We start from the raw sequence: 14,086 nt of genomic DNA, 5'->3' as shown, positions 1-14,086 counted from the left end.
TTCTGGTTGCGGGGGCTGCTTCCCCTACAAATAAATGTTGGTTTTACCAAATGTCCTCTCTCTCCAACTCACTTTATGGCAAATGAGTAGCAAAGCATCATTTAGGAAGAGAAAGTAGAAAATCAGAGAGATGAAATACTACAGGTTTTCTAAAGGCTCAGGTTTATCTGGCTCAAGCAATACAAATTATAAACTATGGCACCACCTGTATAATCTGGTTTTAATTAACTTGAGGAAGGTACATCAATGTTATTTCATTAAAATCAAATTCTATTTAAATGGAAAACCACCACTACAGGGTACATTGGGGCATTGTTCACTTGGGTTTTGGGGTTGGCAAGTAAATCCTGTATTTAGAAAAACCCAAGCAAACCCTGTTTCTTTGGAACCATCTTATGCTTTGGAAGGCTTGTCATAGGTTCCTTGGAATGTAGAGAGTGCCCGGGTGAGGACCAAGGCACAGCTCAAGATGTTATTTGCCAATTCTTCCTTTTATGTCCCTTCCAGTCTTCTGTCTTCCTGCTCCCTGCCTGTCTCCACATCTCTTTAGTGCTTGGCCTTGATGCCCTATAGGACTCTTTCTCCCATTTGCCACTTTGAACTGAATGATTTGATCCCCACTGGGTGAACAGTGGATGACATAGAACACTCTATAAACAAAGATGCTATTTCAGGCCTACAAGAGGAATGAGGCCCAGGTGATCACAAGGGGCTGGTGAAAAATAGAACCCTCTTTTGAAACTCTCACTTCACCAATTACCTAAGAGCTGGGAGGAACCTGAAAGATCCTATAATCTACACACCTCCTTTTCCAAGGAGGACACTGAGATTCAGAGGTAAAGAAACTGGTCCATACTAGTGAAGGCTGTTTGAGTGGGGACTCCCCATTTCGACTCATGCCCTTTCCCCTCCAGCCTGGTGCCCCAGTTCTGTGGACCTGTTGATTACAACACAGCCCACGCTGAGAAAATCCTGCCCTGTTAGCAGAACGGCTTTACAAGCTGACATAGGACATGTGTGCGTTCGGAGTCAGGAGAATGGCTGAGTTTTAGTTCCAGTTCTGCCTCTGCTTTGCTGGCTTCAGCGAGTCACTTCTCCTTCCTTTGTCTATTTCCCCTATTGGGAAGGAGAAGATAATGAACCTTTCCACCTATCAGGCTCACTTGAGTGTTATAAAGAATAATGAGGTGATATTTGTAAAGTGCTTTGAGCTGCTGGGAAAGAGGAGGGGGTGAGCCCCGTGGAAAGCATTATTAGCTGGAAGCACTTATCAATTGAGCTATTTAACAATAGTGGAGAGTAAGGATACTCAGAAATGAATTCCAGGGACTAGCCCTGCTTTGAATTTAGGAGGAGGATTAGTGGGAACCTAATAGGTATTCCGCTTCTCCAGTTTCTTCAGTGCATCGTCAAACTAGGAAAGGTAATTACATTCTTCTATGTCGGATTCAGCCCGGAGTTTCAATTGGGATGTCAAAGTGTGCTTGTCTTCTATTCTCATACTGAGGCTGTGTTATGTTGTGATTGTTAAAGCCTTGGGCATCTTCTATCCCCTGGGGTAATTTTGCTTAGGAGCTATACAAAGTAATTTCTATGCAGTGGCTGGGCTGCTGTTTATAAGGTTGATTAGTAGAGCTTCTAAATCTAAAGCGCCTGGGGAGCAATTTGGATGAAGCAGGGAAATAAAAGGCAAGGTCTTTATCATGGTTGATCTTTTTTTACTGAGCCGCTCCATGGGAATTTTCTCAGTGACTCAGATGCATCTGCAGTGCAAAACATGGGGCTTGGTGGCTCTTTGACATGGCAATGGAGGCCTAGCCCCAGGTAAAGGTGAACTTGCCAGGTCACTAAATATATTTAGGGCCCCCTTTTAACTTCCTTTACTCTCACAGAGGGTGATGTTTATGGGGGCCTGAAATGTGTGGGAATGTTTCCAAAAGATTGTTCTGATGAGGGGTCTGTTTCTGCAAACTCCTGCTCCACTGTTTGAAAGACCATCTGCCCCAGATTCAGGTCTCTCTCATTTTTAGGGCCAGGGAAGAAGAGAAAGGAAGAGAAGAACTGGGGAAATTTTGTTTTCAACTTGTCCAGTCTCTGTGGGCTGACTGAACAGTGAGCCAGGCAGAAGGTGGCTCCCTCTTTAGTCAGCAGGAGCAGGGCTGAATTTTAACAACGTCTTCTGCACGTGTAGGGAGAGGTGAAGATGTCATTTGGAACGATAATTTTTCTGATCAAAGTTAAGTTAAGGAAATTACAGTGATTGCATCTTTGTCCCCTAAAGTTTATGAGCCTCTTTGTAATCTCTGCTTCCGCAAACCCTTCCCCGCCTTCCCAAGTTCTCAGGCCTCCATCTGCAGGGGCTGCTGGGCTTTACCCTCCCGGAAGGACGGGCTCGCCAGCTGGCCAGAGGTTCCTGTATTAGTGCTGCCCTGTACTGACTTGTGAGTCTCCAGTAACAATCCTCCAGTGTGGCACAGCTACAAGCAATGACCAGGGAGGCCCACCTTGAATCCTGTACCTCTTTGGGGGCTGACTCAGTCCTCTGAAACTGACTCTTGGATTCCTTCCTGGGTCTGCCACCAACTCATTTTTGTTTTTCTCAACAAATCACTTCTCTGCCTTGAGACTCCATGAAATAATACAAGATTTCCTTGGCAGGATTCTCTGACCTTTTTCAGAGACCCAGATTTCTTGTTTATTGTAATTTGAATGTCTCAATCCTCTGAAAGCATTTGGAATATTTTCTTCATTTCCCTCTCCCAAGGTATCTACTTTATCCCAGACAGGCCTCCCACAGTGGGTTTTGAGGGGAAGGATGCTGAGGCTTTGGGCCCTGGCTTCTGTCCTTTACTTCACCTCTGCCAGGGCAAAGACCAGCACTGGGCTGACCTCCCTGGGCTGGGCCAAAAGAGAAGGCTGTGGAAGCCGCACGTCTCTGATGCTGCCCACTGTCCTTTCCCTCTGCAGCCACAGCTGCCTCCCGCCCCCCTCACCCCCGCCTGCTCTTTTTCTCAGTGAGCCTCAGCGCCAGTGCCCCAATGAGCTGCTGGGAACAGAGGTCCGTCCCCTGCACTGGCCTCGGCTCCCCACACCAGAACATTCAGGCATCAATGGGAAACAGCAAGATCTGTCGGCATCGCCCCTTTCTTCAGGCTTTCAGGGCCACATTCTCCACGGCCATCTGTTCCCTTTCACCTCTCTGGACAATGTTGCTTTTTAAAGCCAGCGATTCTTCCTCCTTTATCCCCTCCTCTCCCGCCTCCCCTTCTTCTGTGCTCCCACCCTTTCTACCTCTCCTCTCTTTGCCCGATTCCTATGAAATTAGCCTCTCTTAAGATAAGATTTGCCCTTCCTCCATACAAAGCTGTTTTGCAAACACTATGGGTTTTTGAATTTTTATTTTTACATTTTGTTTGAAGTGAGGGCTTGCTACTTTTAAAGTTTGTGATTGTCTTGCGGAGGGGGTAGTCTTTTGATAGGGATAGGAAGGGGGAGGATAGAAAAACTTTTTAGTCATGAAAAAAGAAAATACAGAATAGTAATGAGTTTTAGGTTCCTGCTGGGCACTTGCCTCTTTAAAGAAGGAACCCTCCCTTTCCTTTCCTTGATGATCAGTTTAAGGAAATTTTTATGCTCTCGAGGTCTTCCCACCTTTTATTTTATTACTATTTTGTTGTTGCTGCAATGTTGTTGTTGTGCTGTTTTTAATTTAGAGCCAGGGCTTCTGTGGATCTTGTACAGCGGATCCCTTTGTCTTGGACAGAGCCATATACAACTCCAGAGGTTCCTGGATTCAGGCAGAGTGCCCATGGTGCCTTCTAGATGAGGCAATCATCCTGACTCAAGGGCTGGACATCAAGGGGTGTTTGCCCCAGGACTGACCAGTGACTAAGTGTGTGACCTTGGGCACATCACTTTCTTTAAGAATAATGATGACAGAATCATTTACTTCAAAAAATTCTTAACACATGATTCTTCTGTTTGTACTATTACTTGGTTTCACAAGCAAGACGAGTCCGTGGTAATGTCATGAAAACTTATGGGTTATCCTTGGGTAAGGATGTATCAAGAATCCACCGTTAGGGTCTAGTTCAGCAGCAGACATGGGGAATATCTAAAACAAGGACTCCTGGCTGTGGCTGCCTGGCAGGATCACAGAGCGGGGACACGGGCACCGCCAGAGTTGGGCTGACAGATTGAATCCTGTCTCTCCTACTTACTAGCTATACAGATATCAGTAAGGTTTTGTCATGTATTAAATAGGGGCAACACTAGAGATATACTTCGTATGGTCATTGAGACAATTAAGAGTTTTTTTTTTTTTTTGAGACGGAGTCTCGCTCTGTCGCCCAGGCTGGAGTGCAGTGGCACAATCTCGGCTCACTGCAAGCTCCGCCTCCCGGGTTCACGCCATTCTCCTGCCTCAGCCTCTCCGAGACAATTAAGAGATTTTTATCATGTAAAGCACTTGGAATAGTTTCTGGAACCTGGTCGGTACTATGTCATTGTCCCTCTTCCCATCCCACATCCACATTACAGTTGAAAACATGGGCTAACGGGTTTTCTGCAGGGCTTTTCTTATTCTTTCACATTCACCTTCTGCTGCTTCATTTTTTCATTGCAGAGTGAACACTGATAAAATAAATAATGTAATTATCAGATTATAATGATGATTAACACAGCAATTCTGTTTAGAAATGTCATAAAATAGAGAAACATCCTAAGATACAAAAAGATATATGATTATGTACTTCTGGCAAAGAAGGTGAACCAGATGTGGAGATTATAGTCATAGAAGGAAAGCCAGTCATGATTTTGGCAACTGGGATCACCTTACATATTTTCAGCTGGAGAAAGCCTGGAGATTTATTTTTCTTTTGGTATCAATTTCTAGAAACCTATCATATGACTAAGAGTTTCCCAACAATAGGGAGAGAACATTATTAAAATATGCTTTTCTAGAAAGGCCCAGATGACTCTGAATAAGAAACTGAATATTATAATTTAATGAGGAAAAGAAAATGAATGGGATGTCCAGAAAATTGGGGCGGGGTAGGGGGGTGGTTTCCTTTCTCTCCTAGAAAGGGAGAGTAATGGCCATTCTTATAATATCTAAATGGCCAAAAGAAACAATGAAAAGAAAAATAATGAATCAGACTCTGGGGTTTAAATCCTGACTCTGCCACTTGCCAGGTGGCCTTGGGCAAATCACTTTCTTTGTAGCTCAGCTTCCTTCACTAGAAAATTGGTATGATAATGGTACCTCCCTCACAGAGATAATGTATGTAAGGTGTTTAGCCTGGAAAACAATAATTATCCCAAAATGTTACCTCATAATTCTTTACTGTAATGTTTTATATCAGCTGACATCTGAGATGTGGGACACATTACCCAAAGTTGGTAGTCTTGGTTGCTTTGCTGATGCTGGTCATTTGCAGTAAACCCATAGTTCTGTCTCATTTCTGGATGAGCATTGGCCTTCGAGGAAGAAGGAAATTGGTTTGCTTAAGAATTCATATTTTGCAGATGTGAACTGACTGGCTACTGCCACCAAAACCAGTTCCCCCAATTAAAATAACCCTGCTAGCCTCAGCACATTTTGTTCATGAGCTCCCTCTCCTGCCATGAGGCAGCTGCCTGAAAGTACTTGACTGCCCTACCCTCCACTCCCCGGGAATTGGGACATGCTTGTGAAGAGATACTTGAGGAAGTTAAAGCAAGGTCATCTCCATTGCCTAAGCCCCATACCCTGGTAAACTGCACACTGTTTGGACCCTGAAACTTGTGAGCTGTGAATTCCTGCCACAAATGGAGTTTTCCTCCCTCCTGTGGCCCCAGTTTGTGGTGAGCCTTGTGTTGGCATGGTGGCCATGGGGACACCCCTCGTGTGTGTGTGCAGGCCTCCAAAAGGAGAAGTGCAGCAGTTTCCCTCAGCCTTGCCTCAGAAAGCCGGGTCCAGATGGCCAAGGAAGCATGCTGCATTGAAGGAACTCGGCAGCCAGAGTGAATTTACCAGTGTGGGAAACAAAAACCTTCGGGTTCTTGTCTAAAACTCTGGGAGCAAAGGACACTGGGATTGCCTCCACCAAATGTCAACATTTTACTTCTTCCCCCACCCCCTTCTCAGAGCCTTGAGGGCAACAAACTTATGTGAGGCCAGCATTCCATTCCCTCCCACGCAGGAACATATGCTGATTCCTATCAGGATCCTCTGCTTCCCAAAGAGGCTGATGGAGATGGGGAGGGAGGAAAGCATAACCATAAATCCTCACACTCTGGGCAAGGTGATAATTGAAAGCATTCTCCACCATGACATGCTCTCCAGTGCCAGGGTGGCAGGCGGCTGGGACAGCTAAAGCTGGAGAAGGCCTGGGCCGGGGCCCAGCTCTCCCTCTGACCAGGTGAATTTTGGTGGTCAAGTCACTTCTCTGCCTCTGAAATGGGAATAAGTATTGTATCCATGTTGTGGGATCAAACGAAGCACTTTAAGTCAAATTCATCAGATGCACTTAGGCACTCTGGAGTTTTCAAAGCACCTCAGCATTTCTGTCTTGTCTCATTTGATTCTTTTTGCTCCCCTACTTGCACTCTGTTCCTGCTGTCACTGAGGAAACACAGGAGAGTGTGAACTCTGAAAGCTGACCCTTGTTTGGTGTCTTGAAGCAATGCAGGTCAAGGAGCATGACTGAGGAGGTGCCTTAACGAGGGTTTCTGAGTGAGGACCTGGGCCAGGTAACCAGCCCTGGCCTGTTTCATGCCCAGGCTATCAGCTGCCCCTCCTACCAAGCCTCTCTGAATTAGTATTTTGGGTGTGTCCTCAGACAACAGCTCCAAGCAGATGAATTATGGCAGTTCTAAAGGGTATTTACATCTCTTCTCTCTATTCCTCTTGGGAAGCAGGGTGGGGGATTAAGTCAGTCTTAAAAACTGGCTAAAGGGCATTCTCCAGAATGATGTCTTCTGAGATTAAAAGGACACAGAGCCACATCACAAGATACTAGGTGGAGATTTTCTAATACAAATGCATGCATGATGGTACATGGACTGTCTGCGGGATCTGAGGAGTCTGTAATTGCAGGCAAAACAGCAAATGCCTAATACATGATTTTTTTCAAATGTTAGCATATATTAGGATCATCTGAGAGAGGTTTTTGAAAATATGGACTCTTGGGCATCACCTCCAGAGATTCTGATTCATCAGGTTTGGGATGGGGCCTAGATTCTGCATTTTAAAAAGTTAACAGATGATTCTGATGTTTAGAAACATATGAATGCCCTAGTAATTTCTCCAGAGATCCAATCCCATGTCTTGATTTTATATCAATGACCAAGTAATCTCTCAGGGAAGGCCAACCTACATTTTCCCAATAATATTTTTGGGGGGAAGGAGAGTTCAAACCTACAGAAAAGTTCCAAGAAAAGTATATTGAACTCCCCATATACCCTTTACCTGATTTTTTGTTTGTTTGTTTGTTTGTTTGTTTGTTTGTTTTGAGATGGAGTCTTGCTCTGTCGCCCAGGCTAGAGTGCAGTGGTGCAATCTTGGCTCGCTGCAAACTCCGCCTCCCGGGTTCACACCATTCTCCTGCCTCAGCCTCCCGAGTAGCTGGGACTACAGGCGCCTGCCACAATGCCTGGCTAATTTTTTGTAGTTTTGGTAGAGACGGGGTTTCACTGTGTTAGCCAGGATGGCCTCAATCTCCTGACCTCATGATCCACCCGCCTTGGCCTCCCAAAGTGCTGGGATTACAGGCGTGAGCCCCCACGCCCGGCTCTTTACCTGATTTTTAACCTTTTGCCTCATTTGTTTTTATCTCTTGTATATTAGTTACAATTTGTTTTATAATATTGTTAACTTATTATAATTACGTTTGCTAAACCATCTGAGGGCAAGTTACAGATATCATATCCTTTCATCCCCAAATACTTCAGCATTTATCTCTTAAGAACAAGAACTTCTCTTACATAACCACAGTACAATGATCTCACCCAGGAAATTAGTATTGATACAATACTATTGTCTAATATACTGGCAATATTCAAACTTTGCTAGGTGTCCCAATAATGTACTCTATGGCAGTTTTTTCCAGGATGCAGTCCAGGATTAGACATGGCATTTTAGTTGAAATGTCTTTTTGCATTAATGGTTTTTAAAGCCATTGATGTTCTCCCAGAAAAATTTTTCTTCAAGAACATATTTCCTAATAAACAAATCATATTTCTTTTCTCTTCTGTTCTTACTGCTTGCAAAGAGCCAGTGATCCAAAGTGGGCCTGAAGCAACAGCAGGCTTACTCAGGCCTGATTCTTCACAAGCTAAGGCACGGGCAAAGGACCCTCTCCCAGTCCTGGGTTTGCCTTGTGAGCTGATTTCCTGAAGGCAAACCACATGGCTGCTAGTGTGTCCCCTTGCTGTTCAGTCAAGTGGGTGGCCACCTGGCTTTCTCCTTGTCCCAAAGTACTTCGTTGGATATGTAAAGCGACCAAATGTCACTTCACTATAGTTTGAATCTTACCCAGAAAGAGTGACTGGTAAAGGACATGCCACTTTGCACCCTTCCCAGCTCTCTCCAAAGGCAGCTGGCTGAACGCACACTTCTAAGGGTGATGTTTTTTCCAGCATTCAGGGATATACCCAGTGTGAGATCAGAATCAGCAGCTGTATTCATTCTGCCTCAGCCAGTGCCACCTGAAACAAATATCAAGTGGTCAAAAAATGAGATGGTGACCACATATAATACACAAGACTTATTAGAATTCAACTCTGTTATCCTCTTGCTGCCTCTGACTCTACAATGGGAGCAGGAAAGCAAAGCTCATACCAGGACAGCTGAAAGGTGTGGTCTGAGGATTTCATGGTGAGCAGATAGAACACATTGTAGGGGAAAAAACCCATATTTTATGCAAGCATCTTTCTGGCTTGTCTTGAATGAAGCTAAATTTAAAGAGAAAGTGCCACAGATTTCTTTAAATGGTTAGGTTTTTGTTTTCTTTGTTTTATTTTGCTAGTATTTACTTAAGGGTAATATGTGTTTTCTGTAATGTGTGAATTTATTTTTAATTAAAAACTTATTCACAAAGGTCAAGAGATATAACTACAAGTCACCATTCAGGATTTTTTTTTTTCTTTCCTTAAGTAGAAGGTAGCAAGAGGAAAGCTGTATTGGAGAAAAGGTTCAGGGGCTTGGCCTCCTGGAGAATTGGCCTCCTGATGGGAGGAGATTGCTTCTTTTTATTCAGACAATCTAGTTCTGTTCTTCTTATGCCTACTATTGTTTTCCTTGCCATCTTTGAGACCTTGATGATCGACACTGCAGACACAGCAGAGAAGCCTAGTACAGCATCTCCTACTTCCAGACTGAAGCTTTTCGTATAAAGTGAGCGTGCTCACTGTGATTCTGGACAGTTCCTACATAGTATCTCTGTAGGATAACGTATGTCTTGGTTTTCTCAGGGCAAGCTCAGTTTATCAGGGCAAGCTCAGTTTTATCCCAGTATAACTATTAAAATGTCCCCATTTCATATTCAAAAATGTCCTGGTTGGATAAGAACTTAAAGTATTTTGTTAAGACACTGGGAAACTGAAGGTATTTTCTCCCTATCCATGAGCCAGTGGAGTTGTTGAGTGATTTGTGCTGGTGCATACCAGTCTCTAGCCTAGTGGATGGCTCACCCCCGCTTCTGCCCTACCTTGTGCTGTGGAGGATCCATCCCTAACTCTTGCATTCCAGAGGTTCTGATTGCCTCACTTCTTCCTGTCTTCTGCTTCACATTTCTTACCTTTCTCAGTAACGAGTTTTGCTGAGACTTGGATCAGCCTAGGTATGTTGTGCAAGTAAAGCCTCTGGACTGCATTCACTCCTTTCACCAACAGCCAAGAGACATCAGGAATGAAATTTTCTGCTTTACTAAAGTGAAGCAGCCCATTCTTTACCAGCCAAATGCCTTCCTCGGTGGGTAGATGATATTAGTTGAAGCAGTTATTACATAGTTTTATGCCTCAGATCCTGTATTTATAAATCTGAAAGACGACTAATAGCTTTAAAGTATTTTGAGAATCTCAAAGCTCAGAAGATTATAAATAACAAAAGATATATTTTTTCTTATCTAAAATGGTAGCACAAATACTGCGGTTGCTTACTTAATAGATAGCGTGTGGTCCCTGAGCCATTGCAGCTGATGGGTTTTTTCCAGTGCTCTATTTATAGAGCTAGGTCAGAAATATCACTTCCGTTGGAACCTGACCTATAGACCATTGTCAATTTTAGAGACCCAAGGAAGTAGAATGCACCCTAAATACAGCTGGTTCACAGATTCAGTTAGTGAACCACAAGCCCCCAAGGAAATTAATTTTGCTGGAAGATAAATGTCTGAGCCTATCCCAGTCTCTTTTCTTTGACACCTTTGTCCTGTGGTCTCACAGAGTTTGTAGGTCATCTTGAATCTTTATTCTAAAAATAGCCTATTATAGGCAGTTTCCCTGCTTTAATAACTTACTCATTCTCTTCACCTTTTGTTGCTGAAATTCTGCATTGTATGGAACAATAACTGATGACCTGCCAAGAGAGGTAACCAAGATTCTCAGTCCCTTCCCCAGTTCAAATGGATGATCCAATAAAGAACCATGCTCAGCAAGTGCCAGGGGCCTCGTTTTAAAGAGGAGAAGCTGAATTGAATGGATGATGAATTGAATGAATGAATTGAATCCTTCTGATGCCTAGTCTCGCACTCAGACTCCCGTCTTGAAGCTTTGTTACTATGAAGTTGTGTTTGCTGGGACTTGGCCACTGGTCAGCACAGGTTTACCCATCATAAAGTCTTACTAAGTAGGGTAGACTAAGAAAATCTCTAGTCTGGAGAGAAATCTGCTATCAGCAAAAGAACCCATGCCTGTTCCCTGTGCTCTTTTCAAGCATAAACGGGTGCTGGGTAGGGCACAGCAATTCAAAGACAGCGCATGGAGTGGCGCATTCTCAAACTTCCTGGAACAAGTGAGGTTCTCAATGAGGAACTCATTCATATCATCAAAATACCAAAGACTCAAAGTTTTTCAATAAGGCAGGAACTTTTGAGGTCATTTACCCCTTCTTGTCATGGATGAGGAAACTGAGGCTTAGTGCAGTTAGGTAACTGCTCATTACCAAGGCCTACTCTGAGGTTCTTTGTTACACTACTCTCCTTCTCCCACCTGGTCTCATCAAAAGCCCAGACGGAGTCAGAAATAGAACTGCAGGGTCCTGCCTTCTAGCCAGCAGCTGGCCACAGGCTATCATGCATTACATGGAATGTGCTTCAGGACGTGAGGACAAGGGATAAGAACAAGAATGCAGTTCCAGTGGTAACATACCATCTTCTTCCCTGGATTTATTTCAATCCTGAAAACATTTGTAGGTATTGTTATTCCTTTATTTTTTTTTAATTTCCTCTTTCTACTCTAAATAAATGGGCTTTCATCTGCAGGGACTGGAGGGACCAAATATCCAGAATGTCCAGTCCGCTAAGGCCATGAACTTTTCCTTCCCCTCTGTTCCTATTTTGGGAGTCATTGCTTTGTTTTTTTGACTTTTTTTTTTTTTTAACATGGAAAAGCATTCTTTTAAAGTTGACCCTTTCACTGCAGGGCAAACGCTTTTCTGTTATGCACTAGAGATTCAGTTTGATCTCCTAGAAATGCTTAGCACAGGAGTCATAAATTGAAATGTTTTCAGAGAAGGAGCTTTCTCATTAAGAGCTTTCCAACAGGCCTCTTCTAAATACTGACACGGGTTGGTACCAGAAGCCCATCACCTTTTTGGAAATCAAGGCTACATAGCAACCTGGTTATCCTCCTCCAGTCTGATTGCATGAGGGCTACACCCCATGTATACAGAGCAGAGAGACAGCTCCTTGCCTTGTGAGAAATTCGTCTTCATAACCAACTCCCACACCAAATGAGTAAGGAATTGGATCCAAAAGATAGTCATGAAAGATATTCCAGAATCCAAATCATGTGTTTTAACCACTTTGCAACTAAGATTTACTATCTTGCCTCATTGTTAACAGAATAAAAAATGCAGGAGATAATGATTAAACTTATTTCCTCCCTAGAATTTCATCTTCAGTGTTTGATCATCATTGTTCCTGTCACTTATACATATCAAGTATCTTCATCTAAGGGTCACCAAGAACCTCTGGTTGCCTGGAGGCCAGAATTATTATTCACATTTTACAGATGGGTTAGCAATCACAGAAAGAGAACATGCTTTGACTTACCTAAAAGAGTCTCTGAGAGAGTGGAGGATGAATGTTCCCACAGTCTTTTATAGAGCCCTGACTTCAGTGTGAATAGATTAGATTTGCTCTATGTAGCTTACACAGAGACTTCTACAGGCTCAAGCCCATAACAATGAAAATCCTCAAAAATGAAAATATTTTCAAAGCTCTGTTCAAGTATTTGATTTTTGTATTTGCATTGGAATTAACCAAATTCCAGACAATGAAGTTATACTGCTTTGGCAAGTCTATCACAGTCATCAAAAAGGAGAGAGAGGGAGTGAGCACCTCAATTTTTAGAACTTCCTCTTAAAGTGAACATAGAGAAGGTTCACTTATCTGTTTCCTAACCAATTAGGTCATCTCGCAGGAAATCACCTTTTCTTAAAAGCCAGTAGGCAGATTCCTCCTACTTTAAATTTCCCATCAACAGCATTAACAATCATTTATGCCAGCCCTCTCACAGGAATGCTTGAAAGTCAAAAGACATAAGAGACCACTAAGTTTTCTAGTAAAATAAGGTCACAGCTTTATAGTAACTTAGAGTTTCCCTACCTCCCTCTCTCAAGTGATCCTATCACTGCAATCACCCTTCAATTGCTTTCCTATACTTGAGGCCCTATTAAGTGAACTATCTTTCCAATCCTTGCCAGATTTTTAATTCTACAACCAGAGAGGGTCAGTTCCAGGCCACCTGACTTGCATGAATCCAGCTGCTGGGCCAGTTGAGTGAGATTAAGTAACTTGCTGAGCCAGAATATATGCTGTCTTTCTGGAAACCTCTTGCCCTGGGTTATCACTGTACATCAGAACAGAGGAAGCCGGGTTTGGAGCCTGAGTGACATGCAGAGCTCAGATGAGTAATAAGATCCTCATGACACACTTCCATCAGTGTCCTCCCAGAGATGGGCCTTTGAGCTCTCAAGGCCCTTGTGGGCTGGCAGAATAACACGTTATTTGATATGAGAGACATGATAAGCCCAGAGAAAGCTAATTGGAGTAGTGGTTAAGACTCAGTTGGCCTGGTTTCTAACCCTGGCTGTGTCAGTAACTAACCATGTGAACTGGAGTGACTTAGTTTCTCATAGCCTCATTCTGTCAATAGGGATGTTAATATTACTCACTTCATAGGATTATTGTAAGGATCAAAAAAGATGTAACTAAGATATGAAGCTCAACAAGATTTAAGCTTACATAATACCTAGCACATAGTACCTTAAAAAATATTGTCTTTCCACCTTGGGCAACATAGTGAGACTCTGTCCCTACAAAAAAATAAAAATAAGTTAGCCAATCATGGTAGCATGTGCCTGTGGTCCCAGCTACTCGGTAGGCTGAGGTGGGAGGATTGCTTGAGCATGGGAGTTCAAGGTTACAGTGAGCTATGGTCATACTACTCCATTCCAGCCTGGGCAACAAGGGAGACCCTGTCTCAAAAAAAAATTTAAAAATTGCCTTTCATTATCATTAACTTTCAAGGCCTTACTGTTATTACTTTTATGGTGGATTAATGTTTGTAAGCCCTCCTAAAAATACAAATGGAGATTTTTAAAGTCTATAATAGACTACAGTCAAGCTTGCTCACTCAGGGTTTCCTTTGGGAACTTTTCTGTGGTCATCTGTACTCATGGCCCTTACTTAAGACTTGGGTTTACCTGTCCAGAAAACAACCAAATACATGGGTACTTTTTTATACTATTCTTATTGGTTTAGCGACGTGGAGTCCTTTAAATAGTTGCTCCTGGCCCAAATGTGGCTCCAATCTCTGAAGACATCCTGTGTCTTCCTTTAGACCTAAGAAACTCCTACGGTTTATCACCAAAAAAAAAAAGAAA

The 14,086-nt window shown here is 43.1% G+C and overlaps 1 protein-coding gene and 1 long non-coding RNA gene across 24 annotated transcripts in view; one reads left to right on the top strand and one right to left on the bottom strand.

Annotated features, from left to right (window-relative positions):
- The window catches only part of RAD51B (RAD51 paralog B), an 890,780-nt gene that overhangs the window by 592,539 nt on the left and 284,155 nt on the right, over positions 1-14,086 (top strand). The window lies entirely within an intron of this gene.
- Positions 3,382-12,582, bottom strand: LOC129487751 (uncharacterized). Its single transcript, XR_008659449.2, has 4 exons — positions 12,252-12,582; positions 8,516-8,688; positions 5,331-5,478; positions 3,382-4,632 (listed from the first exon to the last, which is right to left on the bottom strand). It is a non-coding gene; the product is annotated as an uncharacterized lncRNA (long non-coding RNA).

Source organism: Symphalangus syndactylus, chromosome 8 (genome assembly GCF_028878055.3).
Source record: "Symphalangus syndactylus isolate Jambi chromosome 8, NHGRI_mSymSyn1-v2.1_pri, whole genome shotgun sequence".
In the NCBI taxonomy this organism is placed as follows: Eukaryota; Metazoa; Chordata; class Mammalia; order Primates; family Hylobatidae; genus Symphalangus; species Symphalangus syndactylus.
This window is presented reverse-complemented; position numbering and strand designations above follow the sequence as displayed.